The sequence below is a fragment of the Pinus tabuliformis genome, chromosome X (assembly GCF_031772625.1).
Source record: "Pinus tabuliformis cultivar Carrire ecotype Pingquan chromosome X, CPIR1, whole genome shotgun sequence".
Taxonomy (NCBI): domain Eukaryota; kingdom Viridiplantae; phylum Streptophyta; class Pinopsida; order Pinales; family Pinaceae; genus Pinus; species Pinus tabuliformis.
The window spans coordinates 39895047-39921247 of record NC_142308.1 but is presented as its reverse complement, the minus strand read 5'-3'; the positions used below and the strand labels follow the sequence as shown (position 1 = coordinate 39921247).

The following is a 26201-nucleotide window of genomic DNA, read 5'->3' as shown; positions in this document are numbered from 1 at the left end:
ATCAAGGTATTCAACTATACGTTCATTGGTCTCTTTGGATGCATATATGGGATGGAACATCCATCAAATGGTTGTCAAGACTACATTTATGAATGGCACAATTGATGAGGAAGCCTATATAGAACAACCATTGGGATATGAAGTTAAACAAAGACAGGAATATGTTTGCAAATTGAAGAAGGAATTATACAACCTCAAACAAGCACTAAGCACATCATATACAAGGATGGATGCATACCATCAGAGATTAGGCTTAAAAAAGGACTTTGTCAATCTGAATATTTATATTAAGGCTGTTAAGGGTGAACGGGTAATCATTCTTCTGTATGTGGATGATATTATCTTGACAGGTATAGAAGGTTGAATTGAAGAATGCAAGAAGCAAATAGCATAATAATTTGACATGAAGGATCTAGGGCTAATGCAATACTATTAGGGACTAGAAGTATGAAAAGGACCTAATGAAATCTATCTAGGTCAAGGTAAGTATGTGATCAATATTTTGAAGAGGTTTGGTGTGATGGATTGCAAACCAATGAAAACCCCGATGATCACAAGTTTTAGAATACTAAAGGGTTCTGAATCGAGCCCTGTGGATCCTTCCAAGTATAGACAATTGGTTGGCTCACTGATGTACTTGGTGAATACTAGATGAGACATATGCTTTGCAATAAATTTTCTTAGCGAATTCTAAGTGGAGTCGAAGCATGATCCTTTGATAGAAGCAAAACATATTTTTAGATATCTGTAAGGAACCATCCACTACTTCCTAAAGTACGATAAGAGGAATGATGTCCACCTGATTGGGTATACAGATTCCAACTAGGGAGGCAATGAACAAATGGAAGGAGCACTACTGGAGGATGCTTCAATTTAAGATCCTTCATGATCTCATGGATGAGACAAGAAAGACACAACTTCCTTAAATTAGTGTTGAGGCAAAGTATATTGAAGCATGTGAGGTAGGTAGAGAAGCATTCTGGTTGAGCAACCTACTCTCTAACCTATTCAAAGGACCAATAGACCCGACAATGATACATTATGATAAAACCAGTTTTATATGATTGTTGAATGTAGAAGTCAAGTGAATGCAGAAGCATATTTGAGTATTCATCTAAATCCCAGAAAACTTGGTAGCCATATTTTCAAAAGGATAATAAGAATTAGAAATGTAAATCTGGAAATAACATGGAATGTGGACTTTCTTTGTCAGCACATGATCAAGAAAACAAATGATATGTGGACAATGGTTGTTCCAAGCATATGACTATGGATAAAAGTAAATTCCTATCACTAACACAAAAGGACATAGGTAACAATGTAATTTTTTACAACAATTCCCCAACAAGAGTTAAGGGTAAGGACATAGTTATTCTTGATGAAAATACTAAAGCCCAAAATGTCTTATATGTAGAGGATCTCAAGCACAACTTGCTTAGTGTGATCCAGATGTGTGATAATGGCTATAATGTGACCTTTTCATCCGAGGAATGTGAGATCAAAGATGAAGAAAATGGAAACATGGTAGGAAATTTAGTCAGAACTCACAATAATGTAAATGTGTTTGATGACTTGATAGTGAATTTCTACTTGAGAAAGAAAAATCAAAACTGACTGTGGTACGTGAGACGTGGTCATATGAACTTTGAAAATATGATAAAAGTCAACAAGATAAGGGAAGTACGAGGATTCCAAGACTGTCAGGGCCTGATAATTGAATCTGTAAGTCTTGTTAATTTGGTAAGTAGGCAAGGACTCACTTTAAGACAAAGGAATTCTATTTATCTACACCATTGGATCTAATTCACACAGATATTTGTGGCCCAACCAAAAAAAAAAAATCCCTAGATGAGAGAGGTATTTCATGTTTCTTATTGATGATTTTACGAGAGCCACATGGAAAATGCTCTTAAAAGAAAAATCATAAGAACTTAACAATTTTAAGACATTTAAGCCTCGAGTAGAGAATGAGAAAGATATAAAGATAAAATTCTTAATATTATATAGAAGAGTAGAATACACTTCAAGAGAGTTTGAATAATTATGTGAAGATCATGGTATAAGGAGGCAATGTTTTGTAGCCAATATCTCCACAAGAAAATGGAGTATCTAAGAGAAATAATAAAATAATCCAAGAGATGACAAGAGCTATGATGGATGAAGCAAAAGTACCTCACACATTTTGGGGAGAAGTAGCACAAGCAACAACATACATATCAAACAAAACACAACTAAGGCCTAAGAATGATAAGACTCCCTATGGATTATGAAAAGGGAGACTTGCATCAGTGAAGCACTAAAATGTATTTGGGAGAAAATGATTTATCAAGTGGAATGATAAAAATCCTAGAAAGTTTAGTTCGCTGATGAGGATAGAGCTCTCGGGTACTTTAATCAAAGTAAAGGATATAAGTACTACAATGAAAGGACAAAGAGAGTTGAGGACTACATTGATATAGTAGTAAATTAAATAGTACCACAATCTGAGTCCTCTAAAGGAAACATGAACTCATATCAAGAAGAGATTTCAACTATCAATTCCTCAGACCATGAAGAAACAAAGTCAAATAATGAAGACAAAGAGACGAGCATAACTCCAACTGGCCCGAAACACCACCCAGGTATGTACATAAAAGGCATCCTGAGAGTCAAACTATTGGAGATCAAATATTTTGTGATCATACCAAGAGGAATTTGTTTTTCGTACAAGTTGTGAAAACCTTGCACTGATATCTCAAGTCGAACCTAAGCATCTTAGTCAAGAAAGTGAGAGAAAGTCTTGGGTGAGAGCTATGAATGAAGAACTTGACCAATTGAGAAGAATGTCACTTGGGAGCTTGTTCAAAGACTCAAAGAGAAAAATTTCATAGGCACAAAATGTGTCTTCAAAAATAAGGTAAATGAGCAAAGTAAATTAATCAAGAACAAGGCTCAACTAGTCTATAAAGGGTATGCCCAGATATAGGGGATAGATTTTGAGGAAACATTCATACCAGTAGCTAGATTGGAAGCTATTATGATGTTTCTTTCTTTTTCGAGTCATAAAAAATATCAAGGTATATTAGATGGATGTGAAGTCAACTTTTCTCAATAGGTATCTAGAAGAATAAGTATACATTAATCAGCCATAAGGGTTCATACTTAGAAAATGGATGTTTTGTTTTCAAACTGAAAAAGGCCCTATACAAACTCTAACAAGCCCCTAGAGCCTGGTATGCTATATTCAACAAATATCTTCAGGAATAAGGACTTAGAAGGGCGACTAAAGATAAAAATATGTATATAAAATCTGAAGATGAACATCTATCAATTGTGGTAGTGTATGTAGATGACATAATATTTGGCAACAATATGGAATGATTAGGACATCAATTTCAAAATTGTAGGAATACAAATTTTGAGATGTCCATGATAAGAGAAATATCCTTTTTCTTTGAGCTACATATTTATTAATCAAAGGATGATTTCTTCATCTCCAAATCTGAGTATTTTCGAGAAGGCACTGAAGAAATTTGGACTATAAGATTTTGAGACAGTTAGCATTCCTATGGTGACAGGGTGTAAGTTACAAAAAGAAGATGAGACACCACTGATAACTCAGATTGTCTACAGATCGATGATATGGAGCTTGTTATACCTCACAACTTCTAGACCAGACATCATGCAAATAGTGGGTCTGGTGATAGCTATGAATGAATAACGTGACAAAACTGAGAAGAATTTCACTTGGGAGCTTGTTCCAAGACTGAAAGAGAAACATTTCATAGGCACGAAATTTGTCTTCAAAAATAATGCAAATGGGAAAGGTTAATTAATCAAGAATCAGGATCAACTAGTCTGTAAAGGGTATGCCCAGATAGAGGGAATAGATTTTGAAAAAATATTCATACCAGTAGCTAGATTGGAAACTATCAAAATGTTTCTTTCTTTTTCCAATCCTAAAAACATCAAGGTATATTGGACGGATGTGAAGTCAACTTTCCTTAATAGATATTTGGAATAATATGTATACATTAATTAGCCATAAGGGTTCATACTCATAAAAGGGAGGTTTTATTTGCAAACTAAAAAAGGCCTTATACAAACTCAAACAGGCCCCTAGAGCCTGGTATGCTATATTCGACAAATATCTTGAGGAATAAGGAATTAGAAGGGGCACTGCAAATAAAAATATGTATATAAAATCTGAAGATGACCACCTATTGATTGTGGTAATGTATGTAGATTACATAATCTTTGGAAACAATATGGAATGATTGGGACATCAATTTGAAAATTGTATGGATACAAATTTTGAGATTTCCATGATAGGAGAACTATCCTTTTTCTTAGGGCTGCAAATTTATTAATTAAATGATTATTTCTTCACCTCCAAATCCAAGTATTTGTGAGAATACACTAAATAAATTTGGACTATAAGATTGTAAGCCAGTTAGCATTCTCGTGGTTACAGGGTGTAAATTATGAAAAGAAGATGAGACACCACTGGTAACTCAAACTGTCTACAGATCGATATCTCATAGTGTCTAAACCAGACATCATGCAAGTAGTGGGTCTGGTGGCCACATTTCAACCTTGCCGCTATGAAAGTAATGTCCTTACTATCAAGAGGATCTTCAAATATTTGCAAGGCACAAAAGACTATGGGTTACGGTATTCTAGGGTCAGAGATTTTATATTAAAATCTTACACTGATGTTGATTGGGAAAGCGTTATTGATGATAGAAATATCATTTGTGGTGAAACATTGTTTTTGGGAAACTGCTTAGTGTCTTGGGTCAGTAAGAAACAAGACTCCATTTATTTATCAACTTTTGAGATAGAGTATATTATATTTGCCACTTGTTCCTCACAAATCCTCTGGACGAAGCAGAACTTGAAAGACATTAAGGTAGATTTTACTTGTCCAATTCCAATAATGTTTGATAAAACTAGAGCCATCAACATCTCTAAGAATCTTGTCTTGCACTAAAAGACAAGGCACATTCCTATCAAGTTTCACTTCTTAAGAGAAGAAGTTGTTGCTAGTGTTTTTCATCTTGAGTATGTGGCCACTAAAGAGAAACTTGTAGACATATTTACTAAGCCACTTGCAGGATAGCCTTTTTTATATCTCTGGCAGTAGATATGAGTCATCACTCCTCCTTCTAAATAACTCAATTAGAATGAATATTGGCAGCTACTAAACTTGATGGTTCAATTTAAGGGTACCCTACATTATTTTAGGGGGAGAATTCAAAATGATTATTTTTCATTGATGACAAAGGGCGATAAGATTACTAATGCCAAGGAGAAGAAAAATTATGAAGAAAACCATGAACGTTTTTGGGGGGACCTTTGTTTGTTGCCATCAATTCCAAATGGGGAGATTGTTGGACAGTTGGCCTTATCTGAATGGTTGGTGACACTTGGTGTTTTGGCATTGATGTCAATTGAAATAGCATTAGGGATAGAAGAAACAAATGTTAGCATTGGTGAGAATGTTTTTTAGGGGGAGTCCCATGGTTGCTGCAATATTCTATAGAGAATCACCCTAGTAGAAAGCTTAGTTGAGAAGCCTTAAAAATATGACTGTGCTAGCTGGGGAGTCCTAGAATTTGGAGGATATTATGTCTCAAGAGATCAACTTAGTTCTTCCTCAAATTAGCATAGTTGTAAAATGTCTCGAAAGATCTTTCCAATGTTATGGTGAATCTTGCAAATGGGCCTCCAGATCAAAATTTATGATTAGCCAAAGTAGGGACTTTAAAGCCCTTAGTAGAAGAGACCGAAACCTCGAAACCCTAGGGGTTTATTTATAAAAATATTACGGGATTTCAAAGAGTGGGGGCAGTAGGAAGCTCAGAGGCCCTAAACCTTGGAAGACCTATAACCCCATAGGACTATTTAAAAAAGTGTTATTGTAGTGTAGTGTGTTGGGGTAGTGGGAACCTTGGAAGGTTCAGAACCCTAGAGGTTTGTTTGAAAGGTGGGTGGGAATGGTAATGAGTGGGGCTAGCAAGGGAAAATAGTTGACGTTCTGTCAATTAACAGAACTGATAACAGAAATTTCTTGGAGGTAGAAAACCCGAAAGTCACTTCAATGGTGTGTCAGGTAAACAGTGCCGAAAGACATGAATTTTGCTGGAAGTTGATAGTTTTGTCAAAATGATGAAAGGCACACTTAGGTTGAGGTTTTATGGTGGTTTCATGTGTTTTGTAATGTTTTCATGTTTTATGGTGACCAAGGGTCCTCAAGCCATGAATAAGGCTAAAACACTACGAGAAATAAATTGAAGGAGCTCATGACAAAATCAAAGGAAAGGCACCAAAGAAAGGTTCCAAGGCCAGTCAGGCCTAACCTCAAAACCTTGTTAGCCCGTAAGGTCTAGTGGGATGCTATTTATAAACGTTACAAGGTTACAAGGATCTGGAATTTCAACTTAGTGTCGGCATATATATGTACTTATTTATACACTAAAAAGGAATAGACATATGGCTGGCCATATGTTTGAAGGATGTGTGAGTCAGCAACTCTTCATGTCATCATTATGGGTGAGTCAGCATATCTAGCGCATAGCTTATAGAGGATGAATGAGTTGGAAGCTGATAGTAAATATGCGTAGGTGTTTTGGTGCCATTTGATTGATAGTGCCTTTAAATTCTATCTCGAGCTAAAGCAATCCTCCTCTGATAATACTTGTATGTGAAAAGGAGATAAATGAAGAGAATGGCTCCAGGATACCATATTAGTAAATCGATGGGATTTAACATAGTGGTGTAGCTACTGCAGGAAGGAGAGCCACGCCTTCAGTATGCTCAGGCCTATGAGAATCATTTATGAGGAATGGGGAGCCTTGCTAGAGTGTGTAGGATAACTAAAAATGCATTCTTAGTATGGAAGACACCTATATAACCAATCAGTGATTCAATGTGACTATGATGGTTGAGTGAATTAAGCCCATCTCCAAAATTCAATATGGTTACAGAGTACAGGTGATGGGCCTCTAAATTAGACATAAATTAAGGCCCATTTTACCATCCTTTAGCACATTAAGCCTCTCTTTTTTCATTAGATAATTTAATTTTGACTCTAATATGTTCATTAGGATGGTTTATGGATAAGTGCATATTTGTGCCTAATATTATTTATTTTTGTGGAATATTTTGATATTATTGCGCAAATTATGGAGACTTCGAGGAGGAGATAATATAGGGACCTTCTCCCTACTACAGGTGGGTCAATATTAAATAATAAATCAATAATATATTTTGGAATTATGGCATATATTGTGGATCTCCAATGATTGAGAAAATCTAGGAATGGGTTCCCTGCCATTTAATGCAGATTACTAGTATTGGGAACCATATCCATTGTTCAAGGGATTTTGATGGGGAAAGCTTCCTCCTTTCATGGGGAATAATTCCTAATCATTTTGTATAAGTACCAAGTCGAATTTTCCTGTAGGGGTGGATTTTTCTTAGTCTTCTTGTGGTGAGAACTTGTATTTTTGTAGCTCCACTTTCATTTTCTATGGGGATGTAATTGTATTGATGTAAATAACGAAGATTAGTGACCTTTTCAACTTATAGATCTTGGTATCCTTCATAAGACTCTAATTTTACTTGGGCTTGGCCATCCCAAGAGCCTCAGAGCCCTTTTGTATCATTTTTTTTCCCTTAACTTCTTATTCACATGCATCCCTTGTTCTTGTCTTTTTTCTATTTCTGCATTTAGTATTAATGATTTCTTGTTGTAGGATTGGGTTAAATGGTTGAAGTAAGTTACTTTTTAGGATCACAAGCCTCATTTCATCATTGGAATGGCCTTGGAAGGTCATAGTAATACTTTATTTACTTGGATTAGTTTGTTTATTCCCAAATCTAGATTTATGGAAGTCCTTTGTGGAAAATAACAGTAAATTTCTTTTTTTTAGAGCATTATAACAACCTTCAATTGAGTTTATTCCACTTGCATTATATAAAAAACAAATTCTAGTTAATAAAAAAAATTACCCCATTTCATTTTCACTTGATTAGGTTAGGCATTTGATAGATTTACTAGCTCACTAGTTCTTGAATTTCTAGATTTTAGACTAGTAATTTTCTGCCATTTTTTACCATGGGTTACCAGAGGTCCTTTTGAGTGATTCCACTTTGAATGGAGACCTATAAAATCCTAGTAAATAAGAAAAAATTCCCATCCAATTTGGATTTTATTTGGTTGGTCATTCAGTGAATTATAACTCCCTATAGAAAATTTGTTGTTTCATGTAGTAAACTATAGGAAACTCTGTAGTAGCCTTCCAACATATATATACTTGCCTAGATTTGTTCAATAGGCTTCATTATTTTCCATTAGGGTTGAATCAAGAGCCCTATGATATAAATAAATTATTACGGAAGAGTAAATACCACTTAGGACTTTACTCTTTACCCATGCAAAACATTTTAGCGACTTGGGATAACAGAAAAATTTATGAATTGGATAATACAATGACGATTTTCTTGATTTCCACATATAATAAAGTTTGTTAATGGATCTAAAATATTTGAAATGTAATGGTTGACATTTATATTCACTTTATGCAATTAGAATAGGCTTCTTTCCTTGTATTTTCTTTCTTGCAATAGGTTAAGGTTTCCATTTCAAGCATTTCATTTTTATGCAATTAGTTTAGGATATGATAAAATTACATTCACTCCATTAGATCATGAAATTAAAGGAAGGAAACATTGTATGTTGAACATATAGTTTCGATACCTCTTATGTTTGTACAAACTTCAGGTTGATAATTAAATGTGGTAGCCTTGGGAGTTGCAGCATTCTTGTTGCAATATCGAGACTATGTCACTTTTTGGCATCGTTGTTAGGGAGGTGTCAAAGTATGCATTGTTTTATTCCCTCGTTGATTCATTTATTTTTACTTTTTTCAAAAACAAAAAAAGATTTTCATTAGTAATATTTCATTTCAAAAATAGAAAAGTGCATTTCATCAGTGTTTTCATTCAATTATAAAACAAGAAAACAAAAAAATCTCCAACACCAACCCGCCCCCCCATTTGATCACGTGGTATAGTAAGAGCCACATCACCAACCAGTTTTGCAGGTAGAAGAAGAAGAGACGGAAAATAATGTAGAAGAAATGGATGGAGATGATAATAATGAGGAAGATCCTCTCAAATTTCGCATTCAAGATATTGAGATCAATGTGCATATGAAGAACATCCCTCCATCTTTTCTTCCAAACTTCCATGGTATCAAGTCAGAGGATCCTAAAACCTTTCTCTTTAAATTTGAAATTGTTTTTATATCTTATGATTACCCATTAAACACTCAAAAAATTGATATTGTTTCCGCTGACATTGAAGGATAGAGCTCTTAAAAGGTTCATGAGTTAGGGACTAATTCAATAAGATCATGGAATGATATGAAAAATATATTTCTAGAAAATATAAATATCATGATCTTAAAGAAGAAATATTTAAATTGAATCAAAAATAAGATGAGAACCTTGAGGATTTAATAGATAGGTTAATGTATAATGTTAAGAGGGAAAAACTGCATAATTTAGGATCTAACACTAAAAACCCTCTTACTTAGAACAATTAGGGATGAGTGGATTGATCTCCTTGATCTCATGAGTAGAGGTGATGTATACTAGTTATCATTTGAAGAAATTTGTGAAACATGTAAAGACATATCAAAAGGAAAGGTAATATCAAGTAAATAAGCATCAAGATCGGTAAGTCAAACTAAACTTCGAAATTTGTTTGGTGACTTTAAAACAAAAATTCTTAGCAATCTAACCAAACAAGTAGAAATGTTAAAAATGCAAGATGAAGAAAAAGAAGATGTCAATATTTGTGTTGTCCATGCAGAATGACATGATGTTAAATATTTCCCCTCATTACTAAGTTTGAAGGAAGTTTACCAAGAGGACAAAGTAGCAATTCAGTTACCAATGTAGCTATGTTATGTAGCTCCAAGAGGACCATGGCAGCATATTCAACCTGATATGAAAGGCATAATTCACAATTTCAAGCTTATACACATACATCTCAAAGTAATTGGAACACACCCCTTCCTTAGAAACCTTGGTCATCTCAACCCCAAAACCAATCTTGGCAATAAGGTTGGCAAGGAACTTATGGGATCCATCCACAATATCCTCAATATTTTGCTCAATATCTTCCATACTCAGCTCCATGTTATCCCTACAATCCACATCCACCACAACCACAACCCCAACCACATCCATCTCAAATACTAGTCCCACTCAACTACTTATATTGCCATTTCCAAACCCACACAATGAATTAGTTCAACCCACTTACAATGCTGAGGTACAACTCTTCCAAATATATCCCCTTTATCTCAATGGTATTCATCCCAGCTCAAGAAGAATATTTCAAAAAATATATTTCTTAATATCTTTGAAGGACCACATATAGAAGAATAAGATTCAAATGAGAATACCAAAGGATTGTGTCCTGTATTTGATGAATAGTAGACATCAAAATCAAAAATTGAGAAATTTCCCTCATCATTACCATCAAATCCTCCATGTGTTGAAGAGAACAATCAACAAAAAGAGGAATATTTGAAGGTCATGGAAGAATAAGACATCCAAGATTATCCAACTGAGCAAGTGGACCAAGGGCATCACAACTATATTGAAATATGGTTCCAGATAGTCATTAAGTTGCAACAACACTCTCTTCTTCAATTGTGCTTGATATCATCAAAGTAAAAGTATTTAATCTCTCAAATTCAGGTACGTGTCAAAGCATACATTTCAACCCTACACATCAATTTGTCTGTCATCTTGATGTGCACATGTATCAATTGGAAATATTCTTATACTTGAAAGTGATTTTTTTTTTCAAGTAGAGTTGCATAGAAAAATAGAAAAAATGAAACATAAGAGAAAAAAAAAAAATCTCAAGTGAAAGCCTCCCTTGACGTGCCTAAGATTGGCTCATTGATTGAAAACCTTCATGAGGCGGTCAATGGGTTGGAAAAAATACAAAACAGGAGAAAAATAAAAGATCTTAAATGAAAACCTCCTTTGAGGTGCCTAGGCAAACCTAGTAGCTAAAAACCTTATTGAGGCAACTAGTAGTCATAGAAGAAAAATAAGGAAAAAATTAAAAAAACTTTTCTCCATGTATCTCTCTGATGAATGTAGGTGCTCTCCAACATCTGTAAACAACAAAAACAAGTTGTCACCAAAAAAAGGGAAAATTTTTCAAAATTATAGTCAAAGGATGTCAAACTTGGACTTTCTCCTCCTTTTCTCAGATGCTCCAGAATGGAAACGTCCATTCTAATACATCACCCTCATCTATTTCCACCATCCACCCATAATTACCAAACATTTTCCATTCATTTTCCTTCTTGTCCTAAAATATTACAAGAATGATTTTTTTACAATAGGAAATAGAAATACATAGAGCAGAAATCTATTTTTGTCATATATTGAAAACCATGCATCCCTTTGCCAAATTATTTCAGGTGGAGATGCATATGTATGCTGGTAACATGCTTAAGCAATTTCACAAAATTCTAGTGCACATTTTTCTTGAAATCAACCTCCATCACCTACAACCATTTTTGAATTTTCTTGATATTCGTGCATCAATTTAAAAAGCTATTTCATGGGGAGATGCATATGGAAGATGGTAACATGACCAAGAAATTTCAGAAAATTCTAGTGCAGAGTTTTCAAGAAATTGACCTCCATCAACCTCAAACATTTTTAATGTTTCTAGAGATTCATGCATACATTGGCTAGACGTTTTTATGGGGAGGTTCATAAGGATGATGGAAACATGCTCAGAAACTTTCAGGTCAATCCAGTATATCATTTGGGAGATATGGGTTTAAACAAGCTGATACGAGTTTTCCTGTAGTACTATGTCCTAGTTTACTACAGGAAATGGGATGAAAGCTATAAGAAGGTATGGAAGGTGAAATAAAGTGTGGGAAAGGTGTCTAATGGTGGAATAAAGTATAGGAAGGATGAACATCACCCATGGCCAAGCTCAGCACTCCAAGAAGTTTGGATTTGACTAAGGTAGCTTTCTCATGGTAACTGGAAGATAGAAGTTTAGAATCACCAAGCTATGAAGGCCTATGTAGAAGCAAACAAAGGAAATTATCACCTCAAGAGGACCATGGATTAATCATCAACTCAGTGGGAGCATGCATGTCTCTCCAACAACCATCAGGTAGATACAGGTATGCAATATTCTTAACCTCTTATCTTGATCATATTATAGTTAGAAATTTATTGTCAATGCATGAGAGATGAGGTTTTATAAGCTAAGGATGGCTCATCAATCTTGGTCGCCTTCAACTAGTTAATTGTAGCTCACTCCTTCACTCATGAAATGTGGAAAAGCTAAATTAGGAAGGGGGATGATTTCAAGGTATGGGGACAATAGTTAAAAGCATAAATTTCTGCAAAGGCCAACTCAACACAACACTCCAAGCCCTCCATCCACTTCATATTCACTATCTATTCATCGTTCATCCATCCCATTTCATAAGAAAAAGCTAATATTTTTCAAGAAGAAACCCTACACTCTGTCTCACCTTGAAAACTTCTTGAAACAACACATAGAGCACATCCTCTCCATTTTCATAAGCCTACACTACTCCCTCTGAGCTCTAGCATCATCCTCCAAACCCTCTACATAATTTCACATCACTCCCATAAAGTTAGAAGACCCTGAAAGAGGAGAAATGACTCCTATAGGAAGGAAAAATGATGCTACAAGAAGGAAGAAAGGAACTAATTGTGCTAAAACCCAAAATGGTAGTGCCTAAGAGAGACCTAATCAAAATAGAGAACTCCAAGGCCATTATGCAATCATCTAGGTCACAAAAGAGAAGAATGCAATAAAAGGAAATAAGGCATTCACCATCAAAATAGAACTCATACTGCAATGATGAAAAGAGGCTTTCCAAGAGGTCTCTAATATCTTTCTAGCTTTTTTCCAAGGCCTAAAAGAGGTTATATAAATGGGAGAAAGACATGGAATTCAAGTTGAGGACCCACCCTACGCTCAAACTATCATTTCTACTCAAAACCAGTTTAGACAGGGTTTCCTGTAGTTCTACAGAAATTGCTACAGGGTTTCTTGTAGTACTAAAGGAACCACTACAAGGTTTCTTGTAGTTTACTACAAGAAACACAGATTTATTATAGAATTTTCTAGTTCTCATCTAAATGCATTTTGATGGTTTTAGAGGTTTCCAAATGGTGGAAAAAGGTATCAGAAGGTTGAAAAAGGATGTGGAATACCTTGCCAAAATGAAAAATATTCAAGAACCCATCTTGAATAAGGCAAAGAAGGTAGGATAATGGTCTCAAGAAATACTGTGATTTTTTCTATGCACAAACAGTTTTGGAAAAAAGAGTGAAATTGGAATGAAGGCTTCAAGGGAAATCATATGAATGAAATGGATCTAAAAGCCAACAAAGTTCAATTGCAAAGAGGAAAGTTATGTTTTTTCTTGAAATACTGTTAACTAATCATGAAAAGAACAACTTCATTTGTGTGCTTGTCCTTGTAGAACTTACAACCAAGATTCCTAAGAGAAAGGACTAATGAATTCACAACAGAGAGGCCACCACAACCATGAATGAGGCACAATGAGGTCACTAAGTTGCTCAAAAGATGAGCAACACTTTCAACAGGGGGGTATGATGGGCCTCTAAATTAGACATAAATTAAGGCCCATTTAACCATCCTTCATTACATTAAACCTATCTTTTTTCTTTAGATAATGTATTTTTAACTTTAATATATTCATTAGGAAGGTTTATGGATAATTGCATATATGTGCCTAATATTATTTATTTTTGTGGAATATTGTCAGAATATTGCGCATATTATGGAGATTTGGAGGAAGAGATAATCTAGTGAACTGCTCCCTACTACACGAGGATTGTTGTGCCTCAAAATACTCCCTATTTTCACTCCATTATTCACCAATATCTTCACATTTTACCTTCATGTCACCTCCATTCCACCTCCACATCATTACATTTACCTCATTATTTGGTTATAACAATGCTTTTCCAAAAGTTTATTAATTCTTAACATTTTTAAGTGGATTTATGGCTAAACTTTAGAAAATAATATGCTTATACTTATACCTAACAATTAGAATGAGTTTGTTGACATGTGTAGGTACAAAGGAAGCTTCCAGGGCATCTTTATGTGGCCTTGAATGATCAAATTCGAATTTGATGAGATAAGCCTCATGGAAAAGATCATGATCTCATGGAGAAGATCATGGACCTCATGGAGGAGATCATGGAGGATAGGGTTATGTGTCTAGATGGTTGAGAAATGTATGGAACTAAAGAGAGATTAGTGGATCATCATTATGAGTTTGTTATCTCATCTCATTGTATAAATAGGAGTACCTCCTCCATTCCAAGGGGAGGACTCTTGGAGCATGTATCCAATTTATGATGGAATAGAATAAAGCTTCATTTTACATATATTTCCATTATGTAATTTTAGATATAAGTTGTCTTAGTGTAGTAAATGGAATAATTTGTCACTTTGTTCTTAGGAGAATTGAGCTCACTCTAAAAGGATGAAAGAAACATTTTATTCCATAATAGATCTTATTTCATTGCTTAGATGTTTGAGAATTTGTTTGTGATTGATGAATGAGTTTTTTTAATCAGCATATGAGGGAACAACCAAGGGTCTAAGCTAGGCTCTCTCTCCATGTGATTTGCATGATAATGAAACTCATTATTTTTTCTTTTATGTTTCAAGTATCATATGAGGGGATAACCAAGGGTCTAAGTTAGGCTCTCTCTCCATTTGATTTATATGATAATTGAAATTCATTCTTTTGCTTTTATGTTTCAAGCATTTCATTTCTTATGCTTATGAATGAATCTTAGTTTAGTTTGGATTAGTATATGAGGGGAAAATCAAGGGAATATGTTAGTCTTTCTCGCTCTTTGAATCTAAACAACAATTAAAGTTCATTCTCTTGTCTTTATTTCAAGTTTTTGGTTTTATGTGATCAATGATTTCTCTATGACACTGTAGGGAAGGACAACCAGGCCCTCCTTCATTAGGAGCTTCTTCCCTTGCATATTATATTGAATCATAAATTATTTAGCTAGACTTAGGGTTAGTTGCCTACTCCTACATATATATTGCTGGCACCATCACAAGCTTACAAGTTTCCCTGGTTGATAATTTAATGAAAGCAATTTAAGCCAATAAATTGCCCAATATTTTGGCGCCGTTGCCAGGGATGGTGCTAAGGGATTAGGCATTAGGAATTTAATTCAATACTAGTATTTTTCTTTAGAAAAAATAATTTTTGAAACCTGGTGACAGCAGGATCTTCACAAAGGAGTTTAAGTTTGAGTTTTCTGATGTTTTAGTGTTTAGCTAGTTTTAAATTTCGTGTTTTCAAAAAAACCACCCCTGCATAAATAAAAACAAATCAAGAGATTAGTATGCTCTCTTCCTGCGCTTCGTGTGATCAAGAAGATCAGAAAATCTATTGATTTTGTTCAAATAAAAATACTCTTGCTGGAGAACTAATTTGCAAAAAGACAATAAAGAATTTTGTGAATAAAAAAAACATCTTTAAATTTTTAGATGAAATTTAGTTTAAAAAAAAAAAAATCCACGAATAATAATAAGATATGTATCATATATATACATATTATTATTATAAAAAAAAACTAAATAAAAAAAACTAATTATTTCTTTTTAAGATTTGTTGTTTAAAAAAAATAAAAAATAAAAATATCGATTATGAGAATCATTAGTTTGTGTTTCCGAGGAAGTGCACATCAGATCTATGGTGCCTTGAATATCTTCTTTCATTGCAATATTTGTCTAACAAATCAAACATGGGACTGCTTGGTTCTAAACGACAATCACAGGAATCGTTGACGTCTTTGGGGAATCGAGATGACGCTCCAGGAGCTCTTCTACTATGTCTGGACCATTGTTAAGGGATCACCGTTGTGAAAATGTCAAGAATTTTGCCATGCAACTGACAACCATAAACCCTCAGTGCCATCAATCGCCTAGTCTTTTGGCCCCGGATGGGTAATTCAAGCTAAGATTTGTTGAATTTATAGGTGCCCCGTGAACGTGGCCATAGAGGTTTAGGTTTTAGCGCAGATCAACCCTTCGAACTCGATTACTGAATTGGTAACTCGAAGCGGAGATTTTCACATTCAACGAGAAATTCATGGCTGTGTAATAATACACTGGTTGTATGATTGGGATTAAATCTGCAGATGTTCAAGATTCGTTGAATGGTGGGGTATTGGTTAATCATAACAAGCAAGCATGCCCAACATTTCAGTGGCATGGTATAATGATAAATGTACACCCAGCATACAAATCCACGTGGGAGAATGCAGAAAAATATAGAACGCCATCATTCAAAAGTACATCAAATCCTGGCGATGATGATCCTCCCAACAAATCTTCTGATTCTAGCCGAGTTCCTGGAGAAATCGTAGGAAATCATAAATTTCAGCTGTTCCTATAGACCGACTTGCAAATATTTTTAGATATGTTAATCATCCTGAAGCTGTGGCAGATGCATTTCGAAATATTTGGCAAATTTTGAAAGCGGTTTTTTATCAACGTTCTTGGGACATCCTGACCATGGAACGACTATGCCGGGTTTGCAAATATGCTGTTAGAACATGTGGGAGATCCATGGGTGTCACAATAGGTGATATGCTACAAGTGGTCCAATTGCAATATCAACATCACCATCAGTCTTGCTTCCTTTACCTTTCAAGCGAAGTTATAAAGGTATTTGGTTCTGATCCCTCATGTGTAAATTATCTAGGAGCTTTAATTACTTCACTCTTTAGCCACACTATTAGCCTTCTAAAGACTATTCAGGATTTTACATCGAGGTCAGACATTGCTAATGACTGCTTTCTATTGGCATCAAGATGCATCAGATATTGCCCCCATTTGTTTGTACTGTTGACAATATTCTCTTCATTAGTCGATTGCGCAATGATTGGCATCACCATACAACACAAGTTATTTCACTGGTTACGTGATGAATTGGGTTCCAACCCGGATTATTTAATTAGTTTTCTTGAATTGCTAATAGTCTTGCCATAGGAGGCATCTAGCTATAAAATAGCAGCCCGTCCAGAGAGGCGTCGTCAATTCCAAAAGGAGCTTGTTTCATCTGCGGAGGTTTCTTTTTGTTTGCTAGCTTCTTGTTTGAGTTTTAAAGAGATGCATGAACAGGTTTTGGATGCTTTTGCATCCTAGCTAAGACTGAGCCATGGGATACCAGCTGCCACCCTTGCTTCTCATTCATTGGTCCTTGCAGCTATTTCTGGTTTGAACTCAGAGCAACTTTTTGATGCAGCAGTGAATGCCATTTGTGAATTGATTTGTTACACAGTCTATGGAAGTCCTGGTGGCCTTGCAGGGCAAATGCCACTGGTTCAGGTTCTTGTGCCCCAAGTCATGGGACTCAGGAGTCGTTTTTCATTAAAAGTTGCTCTCATGAAAAAGAAGGTAATCAAGGAGGAGAATCTGGAATAGATCAAGCTTATATGGAGGATGACGAGATTGTGAAGGGAATGGCTCGCTTGTTTGGAGAAATGGTGGATTCTTATGTTGAGTTGATTGCAAGTGGTTCAGCTGAATCCATGATGATTGTTGACGCTCTGGTGGAAGTTACATCTCACCCGGAATATGACATTTCTTCAATGACATTCAACTTTTGGCATAGTCTCCAAACTATTCTGACAAAAAGGGAATGTTATTGTTCTTTCGGAAATGAAGCAGCTATTGACTCTGAAATGGAGAGGAGATTGACCATTTTCCGTCCAAGATTTGAGTTATTAGTAAAATGTTTTCATATATATTTTTTTTAATTTTTTTTTATTATAAAAAAAAATATAAAATAAAAAATACAAAATTTTGTTTTCATTTATTTATTACTTTTAATATTTTCTTTTTAAAAAATTTGTTGTTTAAAAAAATTAACAAATATATATATATATATATATATATATATATAATACATAAATACAAAAAATAACAAAAAAAACAAAACAATTTTCACAAAATTCACACAGATTTTAAAAAATAAAAAATGGAATACTTGGAAACAAATTTCACAAATCAATTTGTTAAACATTGGAGGATTCTTGTTTCGATAAGATTGGCATTAACTCATCACATCTTTCTGTTATATGCTTTATGATGCACTAATATGCCAAGTACATTTCATGAGTTATCTGACACAAACAGGGAGTATTATTTCTCATGGTTGTTTTTAAGAATGGATTGAAATTGATATCCTGAATTGAGTTACTTTCAACACTTTGATTTTTCTTAAATCTATTTATTTGGTATGAAATTTTTGCGTAAGAATCATGAAGGAAATGCGCAATTCTTCTTGAACAAACTTATGTTTTCTTTCCGCCATGTTTTTTTTACAAGTTACAGGATAACAAAGTGATCATTAAGGAGATTGAATTGTGACGACAATTAGTCTTCCAAAGACTAAACTCATGAAAAATTCTGAAGACAAATCCATCTCCGCAACCACTACCTTCCACCTCCCTTTCTGAAAAAGATTTTGAATTCTACCAATTGTAAGCATGACATTTCCATATCCATTTTTCACAGCAAGAGTTCTTATTCATACACCATGCATTTCCTTACATCCATTCCTTACAAGCTTATTGCCATTTTCCTTGTCATTACCATTCCCCTTCATTTCCGCCAATAAGAACCTGCTTGAGTCAAAGTCCTAGAGTCTAAGTATCATTGAAAAAACACCTAGAGGCTTGCATGCCTTAATGGCAAGTACTCTTGCCAATGAACAATGGGAGTACATTAATATCCCTTGTACGTTAGATCTTGTAGGTGACTCAACCACGACAAATTTATTCGTACCTACGAAGATGTGTTAGGCATCCTGACTACCATTGGAATCAATGGTGGGAGCTCTTGTGTTGGCTAGGGGCATTCATTAACAGCCACTAAGTTAACAAATTCTTGCTATGTTCGACATCGACACATTTAATCACATAGTAAGATTTGTGCCAACGGGCGTTGAAGACTTGAAGACCCATATTTTGTAGGAGATGAAGCCAATTTCCTTTCATTGTTTTTCAGTTTGTCATCACTTGAGGACAAGTCAATAAACAAGGTTTGGGGGAGGAAAATGTAACTTATATATTTTGTATACCTTCCAAGCCTTATATATTTTCAACCATATTCAACAGACTCATCAGATTCATCATCCAGCAGCAGAGGATCCAACAACAGCTTCAACTTTCAGCCATGTTCAGCAGACTCCTCAGATTCATCATCTAGTAGCAGAGGATCCAGCAGCCGATACGACAATACAGATCCATCTTTCATCCACCATTTTCACAACCAAGTAAAGAAGACTATGAACAACAGTTTTTTCAACCACATGTGCACAACTCTCATCCAATTTTGGAAGGGTAAGTTAAGGTATGATATTTTCTAACTTTTAACCATTAAATTCCTTGAAAAGTTAGAATAATAATTTTTGGAAAAACTTCACTTCCTTTCCTCATTTCACATAACTGCCCAAACCATCCATTTAAGGGAAGGATACATTTACATACATGCTTTGTCACATTCATATCCACAGTCATATATCACATTCTAAACCCCACTTACCTTCAAAATATATTCACTATTACATGAGCATACAAATGGCTTTGACAAAAGTATTTAAAAGTTAATTGGATGCCAACAGAATCATGGTTGTTAGACAAGAACCAACCATGATGCATTCCAACAAAAATACTCTGCAATAAAAATCACATTATCAATATGCAAAGATAATACATTGAATGCAACAAACAAAATATGGTTGAAACACATGAACCAACAAAGTTGTAGTTCATCAAAATAACGCTTTGCAAAAGTTAAGTAAATGATATCATGCAGAGTTTAAGCCAAAGCTCAAGTACCAAAAAGTAATGTAATAGATTGCATGAGGACATTCAATACCTTCAGTTTGGGGGTATGTTGGGCCTCAAAATAGTCCCTATTTTCACTCCATTATTCACTAATATCTTCACATTTTACCTTCATGTCACCTCCATTCCACCTCCACATCATTACATTTACCTCATTATTGGGTTATAACTATGCTTTTCCAAAGTTTATTAATTCTTAACATTTTTAAGTGGATTTATTGCTAAACTTTAGAAAATAATATGCTTATGCTTATACCTAACAATTAGAATGAGTTTGTTGACATGTGTAGGTACAAAGGAAGCTTCCAAGGCATCTTTATGTGGCCTTGAATGATCAAATTCGAATTTGATAAGATAAGCCTCATGGAAAAGATCATGATCTCATGGAGAAGATCATGGACCTCATGGAGGAGATCATGGAGGATAGGGTTATGTGTCTAGATGGTTGAGAAATGTATGGAGCTAAAGAGAGATTAGTGGATCATCATTATGAGTTTGTTATCTCATCTCATTGTATAAATAGGAGTACCTCCTCCATTCCAAGGGGAGGACTCTTGGAGCATGTATCCAATTTATGATGGAATAGAATAAAGCTTCATTTTACATATATTTCCATTATGTAATTTTAGATATAAGTTGTCTTAGTGTATTAAACGGAATAATTTGTCACTTTGTTCTTAGGAGAATTGAGCTCACTCTAAAAGGATGAAAGAAACATTTTATTCCATAATAGATCTTATTTCATTGCTTAGATGTTTGAGGATTTGTTTGTGATTGATGAATGAGTTTTTTTAATCAGCATATGAGGGAACAACCAAGGGTCTAAGTTAGGCTCTCTCTCGATGTGATTTGCATGATAATGAAACTCATTCTTTTTGCTTTTATGTTTCAAGTATCATATGAGGGGATAACCAAGGGTCTAAGTTAGGCTCTCTCTCCATTTGATTTATATGATAATTGAAATTCATTCTTTTGCTTTTATGTTTCAAGCATTTCATTTCTTATGCTTATGAATGAATCTTAGTTTAGTTTGTATTAGTATATGAGGGGACAATCAAGAGACTATGTTAGTCTTTCTCTCTCTTTGAATCTAAACAACAATTAAAGTTCATTCTCTTGTCTTTATTTCAAGTTTCTGGTTTTATGTAATCAATGATTTCTCTATGATACTGTAGGGAAGGACAACCAGGACCTCATTCATTAGGAGCTTCTTCCCTTGCATATTATATTGAATCATAAATAACTTAGCTAGACATAGGGTTAGTTGCCTACTCCTGCATATATATTGCTGGCACCATCACAAGCTTACAAGTTTCCCTGGTTGATAATTTAATGAAATCAATTTAAGCCAATAAATTTCCCAACAAGGATCAATATTAAATATTAAATCAAGATATTATGGAATTATGGAACATATTTTGTAGCTTCAATGATTAAGAAAACTAGGAGTGTGTTCCCTGCCATTTGATGCAGATTCCTAGTATTGGGAACCAGATCCACCAATCGAGGTATTTTGGTGGGAAAAGATTCCTCATTTCATGGGGAATGATTCCTAATAATTTTTTATAAGTACCAAGTCAAATTTTCCTCTAGGGGTGGATTTTTCTTAGTCTTTTGGTGCTGAGAACTCATATTTTTGCAGCTCCCCTTTCATTTTCTACAGGGAAGTAATTGTATTGATGGAAATAATGAAGATTGGTGACATGTTTAGCTTCTAGATGTTGATCTCCTTAATAGGAATCTGAGTGTCCTTGAGCTTGTCCATCCTAGGAGCCTTATAGCCCTTTTGTACTATTTTATTTTCTTCCTTTCACTTCTTATTCACATGCATCTCTTATTCTTGTATTTTTCCTATTTCTGAATTTAGTATTAATGATTTCTTGTTGTAGGATTGGGTTAAATGGTTGAAGTTATTTTTCAAAGTCATAAGAATCATTTCATCATTGGAGCAACTTTGGAAGGTCATATTAATCATTAAGTTACTTGGATTAGTTTGTTTATTCCCAAATCTAGATTTCTAGAAGTCCTTTGTGGCAAACAACAATAAAATTTTGCTATTTTTTAGAGCATTCTAACTAGATTAAATCGAATTAATTCCAATTGAATTATATCACAAAAAAATTCTAGTTAATAACAAAAAATTACCCCATTGCATTTTCACTTGATTAGGTTAGGCATTTGATAGATTTACTAGCTCACTAGTTCTTGAATTTCTAGATTTTATACTAGTAACTTTCTGCCATTTTTTCGCATGGGTTAATAGAGTTATTTTTGAGTGATTCCACTTGGAATGGAGAACTAAGACATTCTAGTCAATAAAATAAATTTTCCCATCCAATTTTATTTTATTTTGTTGGTAATTCGATGAATTATAACTCCCTATGGCAAATCTATTGTTTCTAGTAGTAAACTAAAAGAAACCTTGTAGTAGCCTTCCAAAATGCATATAATTACCGAGATTTGCTCAAGAAAATTGGTTATTGTCCCTTAGGGTTGAATCAAGACCCCTAGGCTCTAGATAAATGATTAGGCAAGACTAAATACCACTTAGGACTTGCCTCTTTACCCATGCAAAACATTTTAGCAATTTGGGTTAATAAACAAATTTATGAATTGGATAATACAATGATGATTTTATTGGTTTCTACATAAAATAAACTCTGTTAATGGATATAAACTATTTGAAATGTAACTCTTGACAATTATCTTTATTTTATGCAATTAGAATAGGCTTCTCTCCTTGTATTTTCTTTCTTGCAATAGGTTATGGTTTCCATTTCAAGCATTTCATTTTCTGCAATTAGTTTAGGATTAATTTTATTACTTGTACTCCATTACATCATGACATCAAAGGAAGGAAACATTGCATGATGCATATATAGTGTCGATACCTCTTAATGTTTTACAAACTTTGGGTTGTTAATTAAAGTTGGTAGCCTTGGCAGTTTCATAATTCTTGTTGCAATATCGAGACTCATCTGCATGCAACCAGATGGAACAACAATAGACCATGCCATGTTGTAGCACACTATCAAGTACAAATACATAAGAGAGAACATCATTTCTAGCACATCAAAGGAACAAAACTGTGGAGTGTAGTTGAGAAAAAGTGGGGGAATGAAGAATTTATGTGAGTTGAAGTGTGCACTATTCTAAGTTTGTAAGTGAAAGTATGACTGGGAAAAGTGTTAAATGAGAGAGAATTTAGTAGAAAGCTAAGACCAAATCTTATTGAGTAGAAGAGAGAAAATTTCAAAGGATAATAGTAGAGCTGAGGTAGATGAGTTAATAGATCCAATTTATATCTCTGTGTATATGTATTTTGTTTTGTTTTCAGTTTGAAAATTACATGAAAAGTAGAACACTGGATAGAGAAGATAGGTGTTTGAATTCATAAGAGGTTGGTGCCTCTTGGGAAGTTGTGGCTTTTTATCTAAAGGGGGTTGGGGCCTCCTGTGAGTAGGTGCTCAAAAAAAAATTGAACAACAAATAGATTGGTGGTTTTCTCCTTTTCGGTTTCCACATAAAAAATATTTGAGTCAGTACGTGTGTACTTCTCATTTGATGGATTATTTATACATGTGAATGGACTATCTTGCTGGTTATTTATAATGTACTATGAATATACTCAGAAGTAACTAATAGTAATGAAGAGAAAGAAGTATTTTTGCTTAAATCTTTATGAATCTATTTATTACTAATTTACCCCCCCTCTTGGTAATTCCTTATTCTAACATCACTCTCCTTATCGGGTCCTGACTCAGAGTCGGAAAATGCATCTCAATCTAAAGCCTTCAGTTTGGTCACTAGTGACTACTTGGCTCAATACTCACTTATTTTATAAGCGGGGCACTTATGGAACTCACAACACTTTCTAGCCTCCTTACTTGTCTTCATGGTGTTGTTCTTTACTTTCAAATTTAACGAGTTGTCCTAGGTCACCCTAGCATGGATTTGTCCTTTATTATGTAGCATGGGGTATTCTTTCCCTGCTTTGATTCGTAAATCTAAAGTCACGCTTCTTTTGTTTAATTTATTTTTCAATCTTAGTAGCATATTGGTATGTTATACAAAGTGAAAAGATGTCCATGAACTCTATTTCTTCCTTAATATATTTGTTCAAACAACCATGGTACTTGAGCACTAGATGCGACTCAAAGTATTTGACACCCAACTTTGTGCATAGAGTATTAAAAATATTTGTGAGCTCATGCACATCTTGGTCCCTTTGTTGTCATAGTGTAGTCCATTGTATGTACTTGTCCTCATAACTCCCCATGGGGTAATATTGTTCATTGACAATGTCTAAGAAAGAGTTCGAAGAGTGGTGGTTGTAAATAGAGAGGTTTCCTCGGCTCTTTTCTCATATTAATTTTCCCACCACTCCTTAACATGGTGAGCAACCTTAAGTAGTGAAAAGTAATCTTATCCCTATCGAAGAAACTATGGATTTAAAAGTAACCTTCCAACAAATTAAACCATCTATCTACAACATTTTCATCTATTTTACCTTTAAATATATGGATGTTGAATTTTACTTGTACCTTGAAGGGGGCGGCACCTTCGAAGTGACTAAGGGATGAAGATACGTCGTTAGTGGGCATTCGCCGAAGGATCTAGGTAAAGTTTTCCATCATCTCGTTCCTTCGTCATTCAAGGGCTTCTTCGAGCAATATTTTGAAAGGATATCCTACTCCCTCATATTTCGTTTCTTCTGCCATGAGAATTTGTGGAAATTGGTGAGGTCAACCTTGTAAAGGTTCAACTAGTTTGAGCCCTAACTCCTTATACCACGACCTCACTAGGGACATGCACAGAAAAATGAAGAAAGAGCAGACTACTCTAATAACATTGATCCATATATGTGAAGGAATGAAATGAAATATAGATATTTCGTGTATGATACCTCGTTAAAAATATTGCTTCAGAAGATTGACCTCTTCCTAAAATTTGACCTCACAGCAACTTGCAGTAGCTAATTAGCTTCTAGTAGCAGTCCAACTTGGAAGACTTCATTCTCCCAATACATAGCATGAAGCAAAGAGAGAACACCACAAAAATTTTGATTTTCCTTGACTCCTTAGACTCCCCCAAACTCACATTCACTTCGACTTCCCCGCAACAGAATTTCCTAGCTACCCACTCCACACTGCTGCCCAACAACAAGATTTTTCACACTTCTTCCTAGTAGAGATAATTCAAACTTGATGAGAAGTGATGCTCTAAATGAATTCAATGCCCTTCCTTTTATAAGCTTCTTGTGGGGTCGAATAGGGTTTTAGGCCAACCTAATCTTCTCTTAGGCCGACATGGTGTGGAGGTTCCATAATTCACATTTGATTCAATACTAAACTTTTTTACATGATTCAAAATCCCAATATGATATCAACCATGGGGAATGATTCACCATTTTTGGAGTAACAAAGTAAAAAGATTAAAAAATAATAAAATTGTTTTTTCAACTTATATTTTCAAATTTATCTCCCTAAGGTTTTACTCAAATTTTAAGTGGGAGTACTCATTGAATGCAAAATTTAGTTCCTCATACAAGGAGTACACATGTTGCATACTTTTGACGAACCCTGCTACATGAAAAAAGAGAAATACATGAAAAAATGTGATTTCAATCACCTTTTTCATGTATTTCTCTTTTTTCGTGTAGTAGGGTCCATCAAAACTATGAGACATGGGTACTCCTTAGATAAGGAATCAAATTTTGCATCAAATGAGTGTTTTTGCTTGAAATTTGAGTGAACCCATAAGGATATAAGTTGAGAAAACAATTTATTCATTTTTCCCTCTAAAATTTAATGATGTAATGTAATCTTATTTTATTATTTACACTATTATTTTCTTGATGCAGGAGAATCTAACCTCGGTCAATTTTTTATCAAAGGAGTTACTTTAGAAATCTAGGATTTAACTATTTATTGATTTTTCCTATAGTTTTTAAGAGAGAATGATTATTATTGTAAATAGGAGAAGATTTGAGAGTATTGTGGAAGGTTTCAGTGGATTAGTTAGCTCTTATCTAGGGATAAGGATTTGGATGAGAGATTTTAGGGATAAAGATAGATATTATTGGAGTTTGTTAAGGGATCTATAACCTACTTGGGTCCTAATCCATTTGTATAAATTGAGGAGAGCCTATGAGGCATATAAGATGTAGAAATGTATGCAGAAGTTTGAGACTTTTGA

General features: G+C 34.5%; 1 pseudogene; it reads left to right on the top strand.

Annotated features, from left to right (window-relative positions):
• Positions 1-46: 46 nt before the first annotated feature.
• The window catches only part of LOC149138233 (transportin MOS14-like), a 60616-nt pseudogene continuing 34461 nt past the window's right edge, over positions 47-26201 (top strand).